The sequence below is a fragment of the Cyanistes caeruleus genome, unplaced genomic scaffold (genome assembly GCF_971803275.1).
Source record: "Cyanistes caeruleus unplaced genomic scaffold, bCyaCae1.hap1.1 HAP1_SCAFFOLD_87, whole genome shotgun sequence".
NCBI classification, from domain to species: Eukaryota; Metazoa; Chordata; class Aves; order Passeriformes; family Paridae; genus Cyanistes; species Cyanistes caeruleus.
This window is the reverse complement of record NW_028255892.1, coordinates 858,270-874,385: the sequence shown is the minus strand read 5'-3', so window position 1 is coordinate 874,385 and position 16,116 is coordinate 858,270. Positions and strand designations below refer to the sequence as shown.

At 53.4% G+C, this 16,116-nt stretch overlaps 1 protein-coding gene and 1 pseudogene across 1 annotated transcript in view; one reads left to right on the top strand and one right to left on the bottom strand.

The window, feature by feature from the left end:
- LOC111942164 (uncharacterized) overlaps positions 1-16,116 on the top strand; it is a 360,854-nt gene that overhangs the window by 343,420 nt on the left and 1,318 nt on the right. The gene's annotated exons all lie outside the window — the stretch shown is intronic.
- LOC147646683 (uncharacterized) lies at positions 6,555-8,263 on the bottom strand (annotated as a pseudogene).

The window sequence follows — 16,116 nt, the reverse complement described above, 5'->3', positions numbered from 1 at the left end:
CAGTGCCCCAAGCACCCACATCCTGCCCCACAACTGAGCTCTGAGATGGGACTAAACCAAAGGAAATCGGGATTTTGGCCACTGATGCTTCTGACTAAACCCAGGAATGCCTGTTCCTGTACCAAAGGAACTGCACAGCCATCAGCCTGCTGCAGCACTGCTGGGGCATCTCAAAGAAGCATGTGGGCCTGTGCCTCACCCCTGGAGCCCCCTGGGTACATTTGTGAGCCACAGAGATGAGGCTGCAATGGTCATAAGGAAAGAGAAGAAGAAAGTCACAGAAGAATGGGGGAAGATGTAGGAGATGGTGGGAGGAGGAAGCCAGAGGGATCAAATGGGTAACTTTCATCCAAATTGGGAGCTACGAGGCAGGGACCCAAGAGATGTGGAATAGAGACCCCATCACCTGTGACTTCCTTTCTCAGCTGAAAAGAAAAAGAATAGAGAAATAGCTGGGTTTTAGATGTGTGTCTAGATATGAAGCCACGTTACATTTTTGAATGGCTCCACACAAGTTCTTCAAGTTTTCTCCAAGCCTGCAGGTTCCCCTGCCCCAGGACCACCAGTGGCCAGTTTTGTTGGTTTTGCATGGGTTAAATTTTGGTGAGGAGGGAAGAAGCCAGCCATGGGAATGCTATTTCTGCTAAAAGGAGCTGCTAAAAGCTTTCTCCATGCCTGGCAAAACCAATCACTGGCTGGCTCTGAGAACAGGCCCATTGCTAAGGCAATTAGAAAAGCTGGAAACACTTTGATGACAACAGATTTAAGAGAGGAAAGAAACGTGGGAAGCTCTCTTTCTTTCTGCCCTCCAAGGGGTGGGGAGGGGGCACCGAACCCCTTCCCAGCAGGCCAGCTGTGGTGGTTTGGCATTTTAGAGATAAAAGCAGAAAACACCCACAGAAGTGATTTCTCTGAGAGCGGCTGCTGGGAGTTTCTCTCTGCTTGAGATCAGGCCAAGAGCTGGCCAGTTCTGAGAACTGACAGCATTTTGCAGCACTGAAAAGTGAGATCACCTTTGTGAATAGCACCTTTTAAAAGCTCCAGCTGGGGAAGTTGTCTCTTTTTGTTTGCAGCCTGGAAAGGTATTGGAGCTGTGGTGTGGCTGGCCCCGCTGCCCGCGGCCTGTGTGGCCTGGGGGGGCTGGGCTGGAGCCCAGTGGCTCTGGGCTGGGGGGATGGAGACTGCGGGACTTCCCCCGGCCCCAGGCCAGGCCGGGCTCTGCTGTGGCCCCTCTCGGGAAGCCCTCCCAGTCCCATTCCAGTGGGGTGGCTGAAGCCCTCCCCAGGGGGACCCCGGCCCTAAGCTGGCCCGGGCCACGGCTGCTGACATCTCGCCCATCCCCGCCATGGCCTGCACAGACGGCTCCAAGCTGGAAACCGTCCCCTGTCTTCCAGGGGCTGCTGAGCTGAAATCCCACACCAGGAATGCCTGCCACACCTTGGGCCACATTTAACCCTTTCACTACACAGATGAGACCTGCAGCCTTCATCCCCTCTCCAGAGAGCGCAAAGTGGGAGCGATCGACACGTAAAAGACAACATCAAACATCAAGGTCAGTACGAGGAAGAGTCAAGCCTCAGGTGGAAGGAGAATGAGGAGATGCTTTAATGAGCTGAAATAGTCTTTTGCTAGGGCCATGGAGATGGACAATAACATTCTGAAAAATAACTCCTTTCATTAATGAAAGAGTATTGGGGGGAATGAAGGATTCAAAGTGTAAATCTGAGCAAAGGTATCCATTGATGAAGCCAAGCAGGTGGTGGAGTATCTGTGATCCCATGAGATGCGTGAACAGAGAGAGAGAGATGAGAGCTGATGAAGATCCTTTGTCCCCAGGGAGAGAAGAAGAAAACTTCTGTCCCCAGAGATGATCACCAAGACAGATGAAGAGAGTAACTCTTGAATCTTTAAAATAATACCCCTTGAGTTCATGGCCCGTGAACACACCTCAGAGTGGTGTGGAAATGGGAGGAAGGCATGATGGCAGAGTTTTGCCCTGGGTGGCTGCTATTCATGGAAAGGAAAAAGCACAAGAAAAGTCTTTTCTTGTGGACAACTCTCCATGGAATAACAAGAGAAAACTCCTCTCCCTACAGATACTGATGAAAAGGCTATCGTATAGTTGGTACTGCATTAACATCCCAAGTTTTGTCCCTACACTGTCAGTTGAGAAAGGAAAAAGTTGGTTGGGGAGAGAAAAGGTTTCTGGAGGTTTTATTCTGGTTTCTTATTTCTTATAGTCCTGTTAATAAAGTTTCTTTATTCCTTCTAACTTTTAAGCCTGGTTTTCCCTTCTCCTAATCCATATCTCACAGTGAGAAATGAGTAAGTGCCCTGGAGATTTCAGCCAGCGCTAAACCCACCACATTATTTAGTGCATTAGCCAAAAAACTCAATTTAGCGAATCTCAGCCACTGCACCAGGCTGAAGCTGAGGATCCCCAGCCAAGCTCAGAGGGAGGAGAACACAGCATTTGTGGGATCCTTTCCAGTCTGACTTGCTTTAGCTGGAGCCTGGGGGAGGGAGAGAGCAGGAGAAGGGTTGGCTGAGTCCTCTCCCCTCTGCCTTGCCCTTCTCTGCTGGATCCTCAGTTCATCCCACACCCACCCCAAGACTCCATCCCCATCCTGCTGGTGCTGACGGGATTAAAGGAGATAAAGAGGAGATTAAAAAGATAGAGAGGAGAGAAAAAGAGAAGTTTAAATGCAATTTAAATATGAAAGAAATACCTATGTTAGTGCCTGCTGAGAGTTCCAAGGGAGCTGAAGGGTTTGGGAAGGGCCAGGAGCCCGTGAAGGGCTCAGGAGCTGCTGCTGCCGGGAGGGAGGAAATGCACCAATGGCTCCCAGCAGAGTCTGTGCTTTGAGGCTCTTTCCCAAACAGCTGCAGGAGGGAAAGCAGCTGAGTTTGGAGGAAGAGTTTTCTGCTGAGGTTTCCTGTTTGGAGCTGTCACAAGCTTGAGCTGCTCAAGGGAAACGCGGCTCTGCTTCCAGCAGGGCCCAACTGCCCGGGAGCACAACTTGGTTCCCTGGCCCTGAGCCAACGGGCAGCAGCAGCTTCTGTTCCCTCCTGGCTCTTGTGTCATTTCCAGCAGCACAAGGCACACCAAGAAAAGCTCCTCCAGAACATGCCATGATCAACACAACCTGATTTCATTGCATGAAGGAGCTCTGACAGTCCCACGGGCTCAGGTTTGTTTGTCAGTGAACAGAGCAGGGAAAAGCACAGACACATTCCCAGCACAGGGAATTCCCAGGAGGAAAGTGCAGCGCTGGAGGATGTGCTTGGATACAACGTTCCCACGGCAGTTTTGGGGATAAAATCGTCAGCAGAGAGAAAAGAAAAAGTGCTACCAAGGGTGGGCTGGGGAGGGCTGGTGCTTCCCGGGAGGCTCCCGAAGCTCAAGAGGACAAAGCCCAGACCTTGTCCAAGCTGCGAGCTGGGTCTGAGCCAGAAACCAGGGGGTGGCAGAGACATTGCTGCTGAAGGGCTTCAGATTGCCAAAGCTAAAGTGTCCAGGATCAAGGAACAACTTGAGGTTATGGAAGTCCCAGTGCCCACGTTCCATCCCCTCATTTCAAGCTGAAAGCGGAGCTCCATCTGTGACTCTGCTTTTTAATAAAGAATGTCAAACTACAACAAAATTCCCTTAGAAAGACCCCATAAAGGTTCACACTGTGAGAGCTCACTTGAGGCAGCCCCAACTCCTGCCCTGGTTCAGTCCCTGTCAGGCCCACTGTGCTTTCCAGCTGCTTTGCTCCAGCTCCCCCCAAATTACCACGAATTCCACTGAACTGAAACAAATCCAAATCCTCGTGGGTCGGGACAAGGGCAGGGAGAGGTCACTCAGGGATCACCATCAGGGGCACAACAGCCCAACACGGGGAAATGAACTGAGATTAGCACTGAGCAAATCAGACCAGGAGAATGAGGATTAAAATCAATCTTGAGAAACACCTCCTCCCGCTCCTGAACTTTTCTGTCCGGGCCGCTGCTCTCGGGGCACAGAGAGGGGCCCGGCCTTGTCCCTCCAAACCTCCCTGGGAATCACCCCAGTGCCCTCAGCCTTCCTTGTGCCCATCCCCGGGGCCCCTTGTCCCTCCCAATGGCTCCCGTGGCTCTCCCAGTCCATCCCAGTCTCTCCCAGTGACCCCGCCTGTCCATGTCGCCTCTCCGTGGATCTGCCGCCCCTCAGCCAATCAGAGCGCGTCTCTCTGATGACTCATCTGTTGCCGGGCAGATCCACAGAGCCGAGAGCCCCGCGCTGGACTCGGCCGCTCAGTGCCGCGCACTTCATTCCCAGTCCCTCCCAGTGCCACCACAGTCCCGCCCAGTGCCACCACAGTCCCTCCCAGTGACACCACAGTCCCGCCCTGAGGACCCAGAGTCCCTTCCACTCCTTTTTAGCCCATTCCCAGTCTACTCCGAGTTCATTCCTACTTTACTCCCAGACCTCCATACTCTCTTCCAGTGTCCCAGTATCCACTCTCATCTCTTCAGTGCCACCCCAGTCCCTCCCTGTCCATTCCCAGTCCCTCTCAATGCCACGCCACTCCTCTCCACTCTCTCCCAGTGCCCATCCCAGCGTGTCCATCTCGCTGGTGCCCTCCAGCTCCCAGCCCGGCCCCGGCCGCCTGCTCTGCTCCCTGATGGATTTCTCCCCTGCCCACATCCAGCTGAGCTGCTCCCAGGGCCAGCAGCAGCTCTCGGGCCACGTGCTGGCCACTGCCGTGCTCCCCAGCGGGGACTGGAGCCAGCAGCTCCTGGTGCTGCTGGAAACCGCCCCCGGCAATGCGGGCTCAGCTCCAGCTGCCAGGTGCAGCACGGCAGCCTGGAGCACCCCCTGAGCCGGCACTGGGGCACGGCCCGGCCCCCACAGCGCCGGGGGCAGCGGGGGAGGCACTGGGGGGGCCCAGAGGGGGATTGGGCTGTGCTGGGAGGAACTGGGAGGGAGTTTGAGACAGACTGGTTTAAACTGGAGAAGGGATTGAGGTGCTTAGGATGGCTGGGAAGGGGTTTGAAGGATATTGGGGAAGGTGGGATGGGGTTCTGGGGGTCTTGCTGGACCCTGGGAGGGAGTTTGGGGGTGCTGGGTGTCACTGGGAGGGATTTGAGTGAGCCTGGAGGAGCTGGAAGGAGATTGGGGATTGGAAAGCAGGGATTGGGATGAGGTTGGTTGTGCTAGGAAGAGACTGGGAGGAGTCTTGATGAGTCCTGGTGGGGCTGGGAAGGGACTGGGAGAGGGTCTGGGGGTCCTGGGGCAGTGGGGGGAAATTGGGAGGGGGCTGTGGGATCCTGAGAGGAACAGGAGGGGCTTTGGTGGGTCCTGGGAAGGCTGGGAAGAGACTGGCAGTGATTTACCAAAATAGCAATATTGATCCAGTATCAACATCAATCTGTTAATGGACAAAAAACCACTCCAACAGTTTAAAGTTACAAAGTGGATGTTTAATCACAGAACTGGGTGAGTGCAGGAGTCACCCCATAATATGCACTGTAAGTTGACAAAAGATTCCAGTGTCTATTTATTTACAAAAGTCTTGAATATCCAAAATACTAATACATATTAATACTAATGCATATGCATAATGCTAGCACCTCCTATGTTCCACTTCGGATTAGAATTCATGGTAATGATTTTAATGTCATTATGCCTGCATGGTTGGCTCCCCAATTTGAGGAGGGGGTTGTTTTGGTGAGGAGGGGTCATCAGGAGATGAAGGAAAACCGCTCTTCCTCACTCTCACCTTTCTACCTTTACAATGGTTGACATTACAAATGACATTTGGTGCAACTCCAGTTTCCTCCCTTGTGACTTTCAAATGGGTTTCCAGATGTATGGTCTGTGATCTTCCTGAACCCATTTATCAGTTTCTCTTTTCTCATTATAAGCACAGCTGAACAAACATACAATGAAAAGTAATTTTTTACCTAAGTCCAAGACTCAGTATCTCAAATCCTGCTTCTCACTCAATCATTAACTCGAAATACTTCCAGCAAGGCCTATCTCTATCTACGATCTCCAATTTTTCTACAGTACCTAATTGTTTAAAATTAGTGACTCCAAAGGAGGTTTCAGAGGGTCCTGGGTGGGCTGGGAAAGACTGGGAGGGTCCTTGGAGGGGCTTGGGGTGTCTCTGAGAAGTTTTGGGGGTCCTGACCTCTGCAGACCCCCCAGGGATACTGTCAGACGCCACCCACAGCAAGATGCTGACGGGGATTGGAGTCTCCGTGTTGGGCTTCGTCTTCCTGGCACTGGGGATTGGCTTCTGCCTGTGCAGGAAGGTGAGGGGGGATCCCGGGGATCGTGTCCTCCCCCCCCACAGAGTGAGTGTGCTCCCCTCAGAGCCCCCAAGCCCGGTGTCACCCCCTTTTCTCCGCCCACACAGCTCCTGAGGCAAAAGCTTCTCGAGGATTAAAAGTCAACAATTCCCATTGTCATTCTGTATCCCCTTGGATTTTAATTCCCCTGCTTTCATCCAGGTGCCCACAGGGAGCCAGGAAGATGTGGAGCCTCCCAGCCAGGTGTCTTCCCAACACAGATCACCAGGACCATGGATCACCAGGGCTCTGCCCAACGGGGGTCACTGGGGATCATCCAACGCCCATCCTCCCATGGGGGATGGAGCTGGAGCAGCGCACGAAGCTCTTCCCGCACTCGGGGCACTCGCAGGGCTTCCCTTACTGGTGCCTCCGTTGGTGTTGGGTCAAGTGAGAGCTGGTGGAGAAGCTCTTCCCACACTGGGGACACTCGTAGGGCCTCTCCCCAGTGTGGATGCGCCGGTGGGCAGTGAGGTTGGAGTTGTGTTTGAAGCCCTTCCCGCAGTCGGGGCAGCGGAAGGGCCTCTCGTCTGTGTGAATCCGCTCATGTAGGAGGACACTGGACCTGGTCTGAAACCTCTTCCCACACTGGGGACACTCGTAGGGCCTCTCCCCAGTGTGGATGCGCCGGTGTTCCCTCAGAGTGGAGCTCCACCCAAAGCTCTTCCCACATTCCAAGCAGGTGTAGGGCCGTTTCCCCGTGTGGATCACCTGGTGTGTCATCAAATTAGAGATCTCTCTGAAGCTCTTCCCACATTTCCCACACTCGTAGGGCTTTTCCCCAGAGTGGATCCTCTGGTGTTTCCTCAGGTTGGAGCCGTGGTTGAAGCTCTTCCCACATTCCCCACACCCATAGGGCTTTTCCCCAGTGTGGATCCTCTGGTGCTGGATGAGGTGGGATCTCTTTTTGAAGCCCTTCCCGCATTCCAAGCACTTGTGGGGCTTCTCCCCCAGCTCTGAGCTCCGGCTGGATCTCTGGCCGTGTTCCTGGCACTGGGGGCATCTTTCCTCCTCGCAGCTCCCTGGACTGGGTTTGCAGTCCCGCCTTGTGCGGGATCTCCAGGGCTTTTCCTCCTCCTCTTCCATCTGGAAAAAATTTGGGAATGAAAATTCCTGGTTAGGAGGAAAGAAAGAGAGGAGAGTGCCTTGGGCTGGGGGTGCCTCTGTTGGGAAGGCAGAATTAGAAAGAAATTATAAATATGTCTCTTTAGCCAGAAAGGCTAAGGAAGAAATACAAATGAAAGCACAGTTTGAATAATTCAAAGAAACCAAGCTGACGTGCCAGAGCACGTTCTTTTCCCCAGTAAAACCAAGCTGAGACCCCTCTTCCCAGCCTTATAAGGAAAGGTCTGAAGAACCCCGAGATAACTAAAAATATGCAAAACCAGCGATTTCTACAGGTCGAACACAAATGTTACTGTATTAGGATACTTAGAAAGATTGGTCAGTAAAGGAATAGAATATTCAATGTATAGGTTATATATGTAATTGTAAAAGAGAGTTCTCTTGGTTCTCTTAGTTTCTCTTAACTCTTGGCTCTCTTGCTACTCTCGGCTCTCTCTTAGCTCTCTTGTTTCTCTTAGCCTTCTTGCCTCATACTTTCTACACTCTTGCTGCTCTCTTTTTCCTGTTCTTTCCTGCTCTTCTTTATCCTCTTTTTCCTGGCTCTCTCACTTCTGTTCTGTTATTCTCTTTCTTAGCAATCTTAAAGTCTTGAACTCATGTATTTTACCCCCTTTTGTATTGTTCTCTCTGAGCCTGCTTTGCGCTCTATCTGTCGGCTCATGGCAGGCTCTCCCTCTCTCTCTCTCCCACGCCCTGAAATAAACAACTAACATCTAACTCGACTATAGAGGTCTCTGCCGAGTCTCAGACTGTCCACCCCCGATGTGTCTCCTACGTGCCTCCTTGCCCAGGTTCGTCTCAGAAAGACATTGGGCATCTTGCGTCTGTAAGAACCTCAAAAACAACAAGATTCAGCCCAAACAACAAAACACAGATCAAAAACTAACCAAACAACAAGATTCAGCCAAAACCCCCTGCACAATAGAAAGGTTCAGCTCCTGCAAGAAACTAAAGCACCAACGTTTACCACAGTAAGGCTCAGAAACACCGAGATTCAGCCCCATAAAAATCGTGGATCGCCCACTGTGGTCACCCGCTGCATGTGGGGAGGCAATGCACCTGGGGCTGGGGGAGCTCCAGATACAGGGATGAACTTCGTGCTGCTTCCTCTCCCTGCTCCTCCTCCTCCTCCTCCTGTGGCCCTACTCGACCTCACACTCCTCAGGTACATATATTTTGACCGTTTTTTTCCTCAACTCTGCTTCTCCTTCCCTTCTCCTCCTGCCCCCAGGCCCAGCACCCACTGCCGCCTCCCTCTTCCCCCCCAGTCCCACAGCATCCCACCGCAGGGGCACGGATGCAGCTGGGCCAGCTCGGCCTGGGGCAGCGCTGGGCTCTCGGCCGCTTCCGCCCGCACTCGCTCCCCACTGCAGCCGCTCCCGCCACCACAGCGCGGGGGGGCCCGGCCTTGGCGCTCCCCCCTCCCACCTCCCCAAATTCCCCTCCAGGGGGGCGCCAAGGCCCGGGGGGGAGGGGCGCAGCTGGGCTCCAGCTGGGGAACGCTGGCAGCTGCGGCTCTGCCTGGACACTGATGAGTCATCAGCGCCGCGCGCTCTGATTGGCTCAGCCCTGCCTGAGCCCTGCGCCTGCACCAAGGGGGGACACCCTGCTCCAGGGGGGATGGCCCCAAAACGGGGGAACCCCAGCAAAGGAACAACAACAAAGCCTCTTTACAAACTGATCCCCTCAACCTCATTGCACATAGGGCCAGGGACGTGGACATAAGGAAGTGACAGGAGGAGCCATCAGCTGCACAAAATGTTATTAATTGATGACACAGACTGCTGCTCAGCCAAGGTCCTGCTAAATTCATCAACTTCCAGAAGAACTACAAAGACTTAACACAGACATCAACATCGTTAGCTATACAAAAGTGGGGTGCATATTAAGGGGGTATGTAGGAGGTGCATTGGGAAGTCTGTGCCTCTCCAGGACTTCAGCCAATGGGGAAAGGGAGAGGGAGATGTGACCAAGAAAATTAGGATGAAAAGGAGGCTGTGTATGCCAAAAACTGGAGAGACCCCACAGGAAATGTCCCATGGGCACACCCTTTTTTATGAATACAATTACTTTTACAGGACTCCTCTGTCTTCCTTTTGGACAGAAACCTGTGGGGATGTCAATTTTTCCACACACCTTGGGGCTCCTCCACAATTCCTTCCACCGTCCGGGCCGGCGGGCAGTGAGTGCAGCTGAAGGGGCCTCACCCAGTTTGGGGGATCGGCTCCCTCGGCTGGCGGCGGCACCGGGCATTGATTGGGTACCCGAGAGTGAGCAGGAGACAGACGAGTGACGGATCAGGGCGGCTCTCAAGAGTCGGCAGGGAGAGAGCACTGAAAATCTCAGCAGTGACTACAGTGGCATCTTCGGGGAGTGAACATGGCAGGGCACCCAGGGAGGGGACAAAAGGGAAAGCCACAATGGGGTCCCCGCCAAAGGGATGAGGATCCCAAAATATCTCTCAAGGGTCCCTTGGGAGCATGTGGAGGTCGTTTGCACATTCTCCCAGAGGGAATTAAGGACATGGACACCCAGGGGGGCAATAAGGGAAGTCCAGAAGGGATTTAGACAACAGGGGATGGATGGTGTTGGTGTGCTGGGAAGGGATTGGCTGAAGGGGAGTGTGCAGGAATGTGCTTAAGGCAAGAAGCAGCAGGAGAAATCCATGGGATAAGAAAAAGGATAATGGAAAAGAGGAAGAGAAAAATACTGAGGATTGGGATGTGTTTCAGAAGGGTCTCATCCTCCAAATTTGCTTGCTTACTCAGATCCTTTGTATCCCAGTTTTCAGGAGAGGAAAACAAGGAGGTGAGGATTTCAGGGGGTTTCTCTGAGCTGGGAGCGGCAGGAGCGGGCACAGAGCTGCGGCACCGGGAGCACGGGCTGGGGGCCTGTGGGGAGCTGTGGGGCCGGGCCGGGGCTGTGGGGCAGCCGGGGCTCAGCGCCGGGCGCTGCCTGAGCCCAGCACCCCCCGGGCAGGGCCGGCAGTGGCCCCCGGCCCCCAGGAGGCTGCGGGACGCCCCGGCCGCTGCCCGGCCCCGTGGAGCTGCCGGCCCTGCCCGCCGGGGGGGCCGCCTTTGGACACTGCGGCAGGACAGGGACCGGCTCTGGGATACGGGCTGGGGAGGGGAGCCTCAGCACAGCCAGCACGAGGAAGGAACAGCTCACAAATGGCGATTAGACCTGCAAGGATCCACATGATCTTTTAAGCATTTCCTGGTGGGTCCCTGGAGAAAGGAAGGATTTTGCAGAAAGCTCAGCAGCTGCCACACGATGAGCACCCACAGGCACTGAGGGGGGCTGCAGCAGCGACAGAAGAAGCCCCTGCAGCACTTGCTCACAAAGGCTCAGCAGCTGAATGCAGCAAGGGATGAACAAAAGGCCAAGCTGAAGGCAAAGGCCATGGCACAGTTCCTACAGCCCCTGAGGGATCAAGCCCAGCGCCCAAGGGGGCCCCAGCACCCAGGGGACACCCTCGGCCACAAGCACCTGGCACAGGCATTGCCCTCCTGGCCAGGGCACAGCCCACCCAAACAGCCCCTGGCAAGGAATCAGCCTTCCAGCTGCAGGGCACAAGGACACTGCAAGCACAGACAGCAGCACCCTCAGCACCAGCAAGTCCAGCCCTTGATGGACACCCATTCTTAGCGGTGGCACAGCTCCCATTCCACCAGGGACCCACCACACTGCAGACCTTGGGAACATCCAGGGTGGGGCTGGATCCAGAGGAGACCTTTCCTGATGGACACAGGGGCCTCTCCATCCACTCGGAATCTTACACCTAAGGATGGAAAATAATTAGGGAATATTTTAATTAAGGCACTAAGTGGGAAAGATGAGTGGGTGTGTTGTATTCAGCCACTATTAGCAGATGTTGGGGACGGGTTTGAAATGCAGGAATTTTTATTTGCTCACAATTGTGATTGTAATTTACTGGGAAGGGATTTGATGGCTAAATTGGGAATGCAGATTAATGTTGCAAAAGGTGATACAGAGGCTGGTTCTGTTGTACCTCTGTGTCAAATGTCTGGCAGAGCCTAGGCTGAAGTGAACCCACAAGTGTGGGCAGCCCCAGGGAAATTGGCAAAATTAGATATGGAGCCTCTCCAAATTTCCCTGAAGCAACCAGGACAAGAGGTGTGGAAAAGCAATCCCCTGTTCCAAGGGAGGGAAGGAAGGGCTCACAGCCTGTCTGCGAGTCCTGCTCAAGGCACGGCTTGGGCAGCCAGGGATGGCTCCCTAGAATGCTCCTATCCTGCCAAACAAGAAATCCAATGGAATCCACAGAATGCTGCAGGACCCAAGAAGAAGAAATGAGATGATGAAACCGAGGCACCCCACACTCTCAGATCCTTACACCAGCCTCAACCAGGTGCCCTCCTCACACTGCTGCCATTCACAACTTGATGCAAAAGAGGCTTTCTGGGGATCTGCCCACTTCCAGAGGATGCAAACACAATTCTGCCTTGGGCTGGCAACAAGAGCTAGAAGGGAAAATGCTCAAGACATGGACGGTCCTTCTGCAGGGATGTACGGAAGCACCGGCCTGATTGGGGCAAGCCTTGCAGGAAATATCAAAGGAATTGACCTCACCCCCAGGGACTGGCTTAATGCAGGATGTGGAGGACTTGATTCAGTCAGGAGGACAAGGAGAAGAGGTAGAGGAAGCCTCTGTGAAATGGTTTCATTTTCAGGCTAAAAAAGCAGCTTTGCTGCTTTGCTTTTTCTGAAAAAAAAGGAAGAGCAAATGGTAGAGAAAATGGTTAAATATTTGGGACCTATTTTGACTGAAGCTTTGTCTTGTATTGACCCTGAGAGGGCTCAAGGAATCTCAGAAATAATGTTACCCAGGACTAAAATGGAGCTGGTACAATTCCTACAATTAACAGGGAATTGCAGGAGCTGGATTGAGGATTCTCTCTTCTAGCCAGAACATTCTGTGACTTTTTTAGCCCTAGATAGTCTCAATATTATGGAGTGGACATAAGAAAGAGAACAAAACTCAACAAAATGAAAAAAATAAAATGATTGATGCCCCAGCCATGGCTCTTCCAGACTCAGAAATCTGAATTGGAAGGGAATATTAAACAGGCCACCCCTGAGCCTGCACTGAAGGCAACGCAGCAGCAGCCAGGGCTCCCCAGCGGGGGAAGCCCCTGGGCCTGCCCACAGATCCTCTGCTCAAATCCTCGGCCTGGCCACCCTCCTTTGCCATCTCCAGCCACTGCGGGACAATCCTTGCTCTCACTCTTGTACCTTCAGGCCTTTCTGTGCCTGCCCTCGCCACAGCTGCTGGGGAAGGCACCGGGACAATTCCACTCTGCCTCTCAATTCCACTCACACTCTGCCCTGCCTGGGATTAAAGTCTGGGAAAATAGACCAACTTTAAATTCGCTTAAAATCCTATTTCTCTGAGAGGACTTGGTTTGCCTTTGCCTTGGGGAAAGGAATTTTAATGTTTCTTATAAGGGATGTTCCAACACTCAGCAGAGATGAAATTAACATCTCAACAGACTGGGAATAGTCCAAAAGATTCCATCAGCTAACATCAACCAACACCTGCCCCAGACACTGCCCCAGGCACAGCTGGAGACACCTGGTCTGGAAAAGGCTGAGCAGAAAATCCAGGAGTGCCCACCTAATTCCCATCACAGGCACAGAAATCCGGCTGCAACAGGAAACCAAATCCTAACAACTCCACACCTTCAAACCAATGAACAATAAACCAAGGGATTTCTATGGGTTCAGACTGTATAAAGTTTTGGAAAAATCTAGTAAATTCCCGTGTCATGGAATGATTTTCTCTGCACACCCAGCCTAAGTGTGGATTTAATGATTTCTGTTGCACATCCTGGCCAGAATCACGTTGTGCCTTGACTCTCTAGCACTAAAGACATTGTGGGAGAGTTTTTGATTTTCCCAAAGTTTCCGTGAAAGGATTACACCATTAGAAATTTTTTTTTGTAATAATCCTGATTTTATATTGTCAGTTCAGTTTGGGCCAGGGCAGGGAGAATCAATTTTTAGGCCGAGAGAGAAGTAGGAAAAATTCAATTGCCTTGAAAATGTTTTGGGAATGTTTGTGCTTGGCTCATAGTTATAGCAAAAATTCTGTATGGGTTTTTGGATGTTGAATTTTAGGCTGTTTCTGAAAACCAGAAGAGCTTTAAACGTGACCCTTTATCTCATACTTATTAGAGTACTGTTAAAAAAATAAACCAAAACAAAAAACAACCACATTGTGGCACTAACAAATGTGAGTCATCCCATGACTGCCCTGGAAGAGAAGCTTTGTTCCAGGCAGCCAGGAGAGGAGCTTTAGAAATGCAAATTAACACTGAAGGGACAAAGCCTGCACAATGGCCCAGGGGCTTCCTGCCTGCAGGAGGAATTGGGCTGATTCCCTCTGCCCCTCAGCCCAAGCTCTGCCTGCTTGCACAGATGGAATTTGCACAGCTAAAGGCACAGCCCATTGTGAGGATATCTGACTCTGCAGCAGAAATTGGTTCAGCTGCAAAGGAAAACAGAAAATGGAGAATATTGTGAAAACTTCACTAAAACAAGTGAGGGAGAATCATCCCTGTCCCCACTCCAACATGTGCTGTCTCTGTCTATGTTATATAGGGTGTATCAGACCACTGGGGTTTATTTGCTACCACAAGGTCAGGGAAATCAGTTGGGAATCCAAGTAAGTGATGATTTAATGAGAAAAGCTGACAATTGATGCAGCCCTGGCTGGAGGGAGCACCCAGAAATGGGGAAAAGATGGACAGCCACCAGAACAAATCCTGCAACACCATGGACCAGACCCGGGAACCCTGATGAATTCATAGCAGGTACCAGAGAAACCATTTCTCATTTCAATGGCATAATTAGATTACAGGATGCCATTGAAATAATAACCAACCACACAGCTCCAGCTCCTGACCTTCCCCCCAACCAATCCACTCAGATGAGGAACACAACATTTCACCACGGGATGGGATCACATTATCTATTATTAGAAGGAGACAGAATTTCTGGAAAAGTAAATGACTCAAACTGCTGTTGACAAATAGATGAGAACAGATACCAAAGGAAACAAGAAAGCAGCTCATGAACCAGACCAAACAAGGAAAGGATGGGAATGAGAAACGTTTTTGTGCTTCCCTGGCAGACCATGGGTTAAACAAACGCCAGACGGAGCTGTCCCCCTTCAAACCTACACCCCAAAATTCCTGTAACGCCAGGATTCCTCCCCGAAGAAATCTGCTAGGATCTCCCCAAATTGAGTGAAAGGGGGAATGGGACCCCCAGACTGAGCAGGAGGGGCCTGGAACACCCAAATCCAAGCACGGGGGAGTGGGTTGGAGATTGGACGGATGATTAGGAAGGGGCTAGAGTGGGAAAAGGAGAGGGCTGGGACCCCCAAAGCGTGGGGGAGGGTGCTGGGAAACCCAAATTGCATTGAGAGGGGTCAGTGGATTGGGGGAAGGATGAGAAAGGGGGAGAGGAGAGGGAAAGGTGGGGCTGGGATGAAAGAAACCTGGTTCCCCGTCCCCGCAGCACTCGATCCCTGGAGCGATTCCCTGCGGCTTGTGTTGAGGAAGATCTGCACTGGGGGGTCCCCAAGCCCCCTGCCCATCCCAGCGTGTCCATCTCGCTGGTGCCCTCCAGCTCCCAGCCCGGCCCCGGCCGCCTGCTCTGCTCCCTGATGGATTTCTCCCCTGCCCACATCCAGCTGAGCTGCTCCCAGGGCCAGCAGCAGCTCTCGGGCCACGTGCTGGCCACTGCCGTGCTCCCCAGCGGGGACTGGAGCCAGCAGCTCCTGGTGCTGCTGGAAACTCCCCCGGCAATGCGGGCTCAGCTCCAGCTGCCAGGTGGAGCACGGCAGCCTGGAGCACCCCCTGAGCCGGCACTGGGGCACGGCCCGGCCCCCACAGCGCCGGGGGCAGGGGCTGGCAGGACACGGAGGGGATTTGGGGCTCCTGGCCTTAACTGGCAGCCCCTCCTTGAGAACCCCTCTCCCCCTGGCCCAGCTCCCCTCATCCCCCTCTCCCAGCCCTTTCCCACCGGCTCCCGGCCCCGCTCCGCTCACCCCAGAGCTCCTCGCCAGCAGCCGAGAGATGGAGGAGGAGGAGGGGAAGGAGGGGAAAGCGGAGGAGCGGGAGGAAGAGGAGGGGTAGAGGAGGAGCAGGAACTGCAAGAGGAGCAGCAGAGGAGGCCCCACGTGCGTCCATCGCTCTCTGGATCTGCAGCCCCTTCGCGCCGGGAGCATCGGGCCCCGCAGCCCGCAGCTCACCGGGGACGGGAACCTCGCCCCGAAGCTCTTGGGCCGTCCTGGCAGGATTTGTTTGCAGGGGAAGGGATATTTGGAGCTCACTCGAAGTAGCTTTGGGGACCCCTGATCCTTTTTTTGGGGCCGGGCCGGGCAGAGCGATGTCTGGATCTTGCAGGACTCCAAAGCTGAGCTGAGATGCCCGGTACCGGCAGGGGGAGGGGAGCAGCGAAAAGGGGGGAGCCCCGGGAGTCCCGGAGCCTGAAATGGGGGCCTGGAGAGGGGGGACCCCGAGAGCCGGGAGTGAGGGGAGCCTGGAGAAGGGGCAGCCCGGAGAAGGGATGAGCCTGCAGAGGGGGAAGCCCTGGGACACCAAAGTGGGGACCCCAGGGAAGAGAAACCGCAGGGAGGGA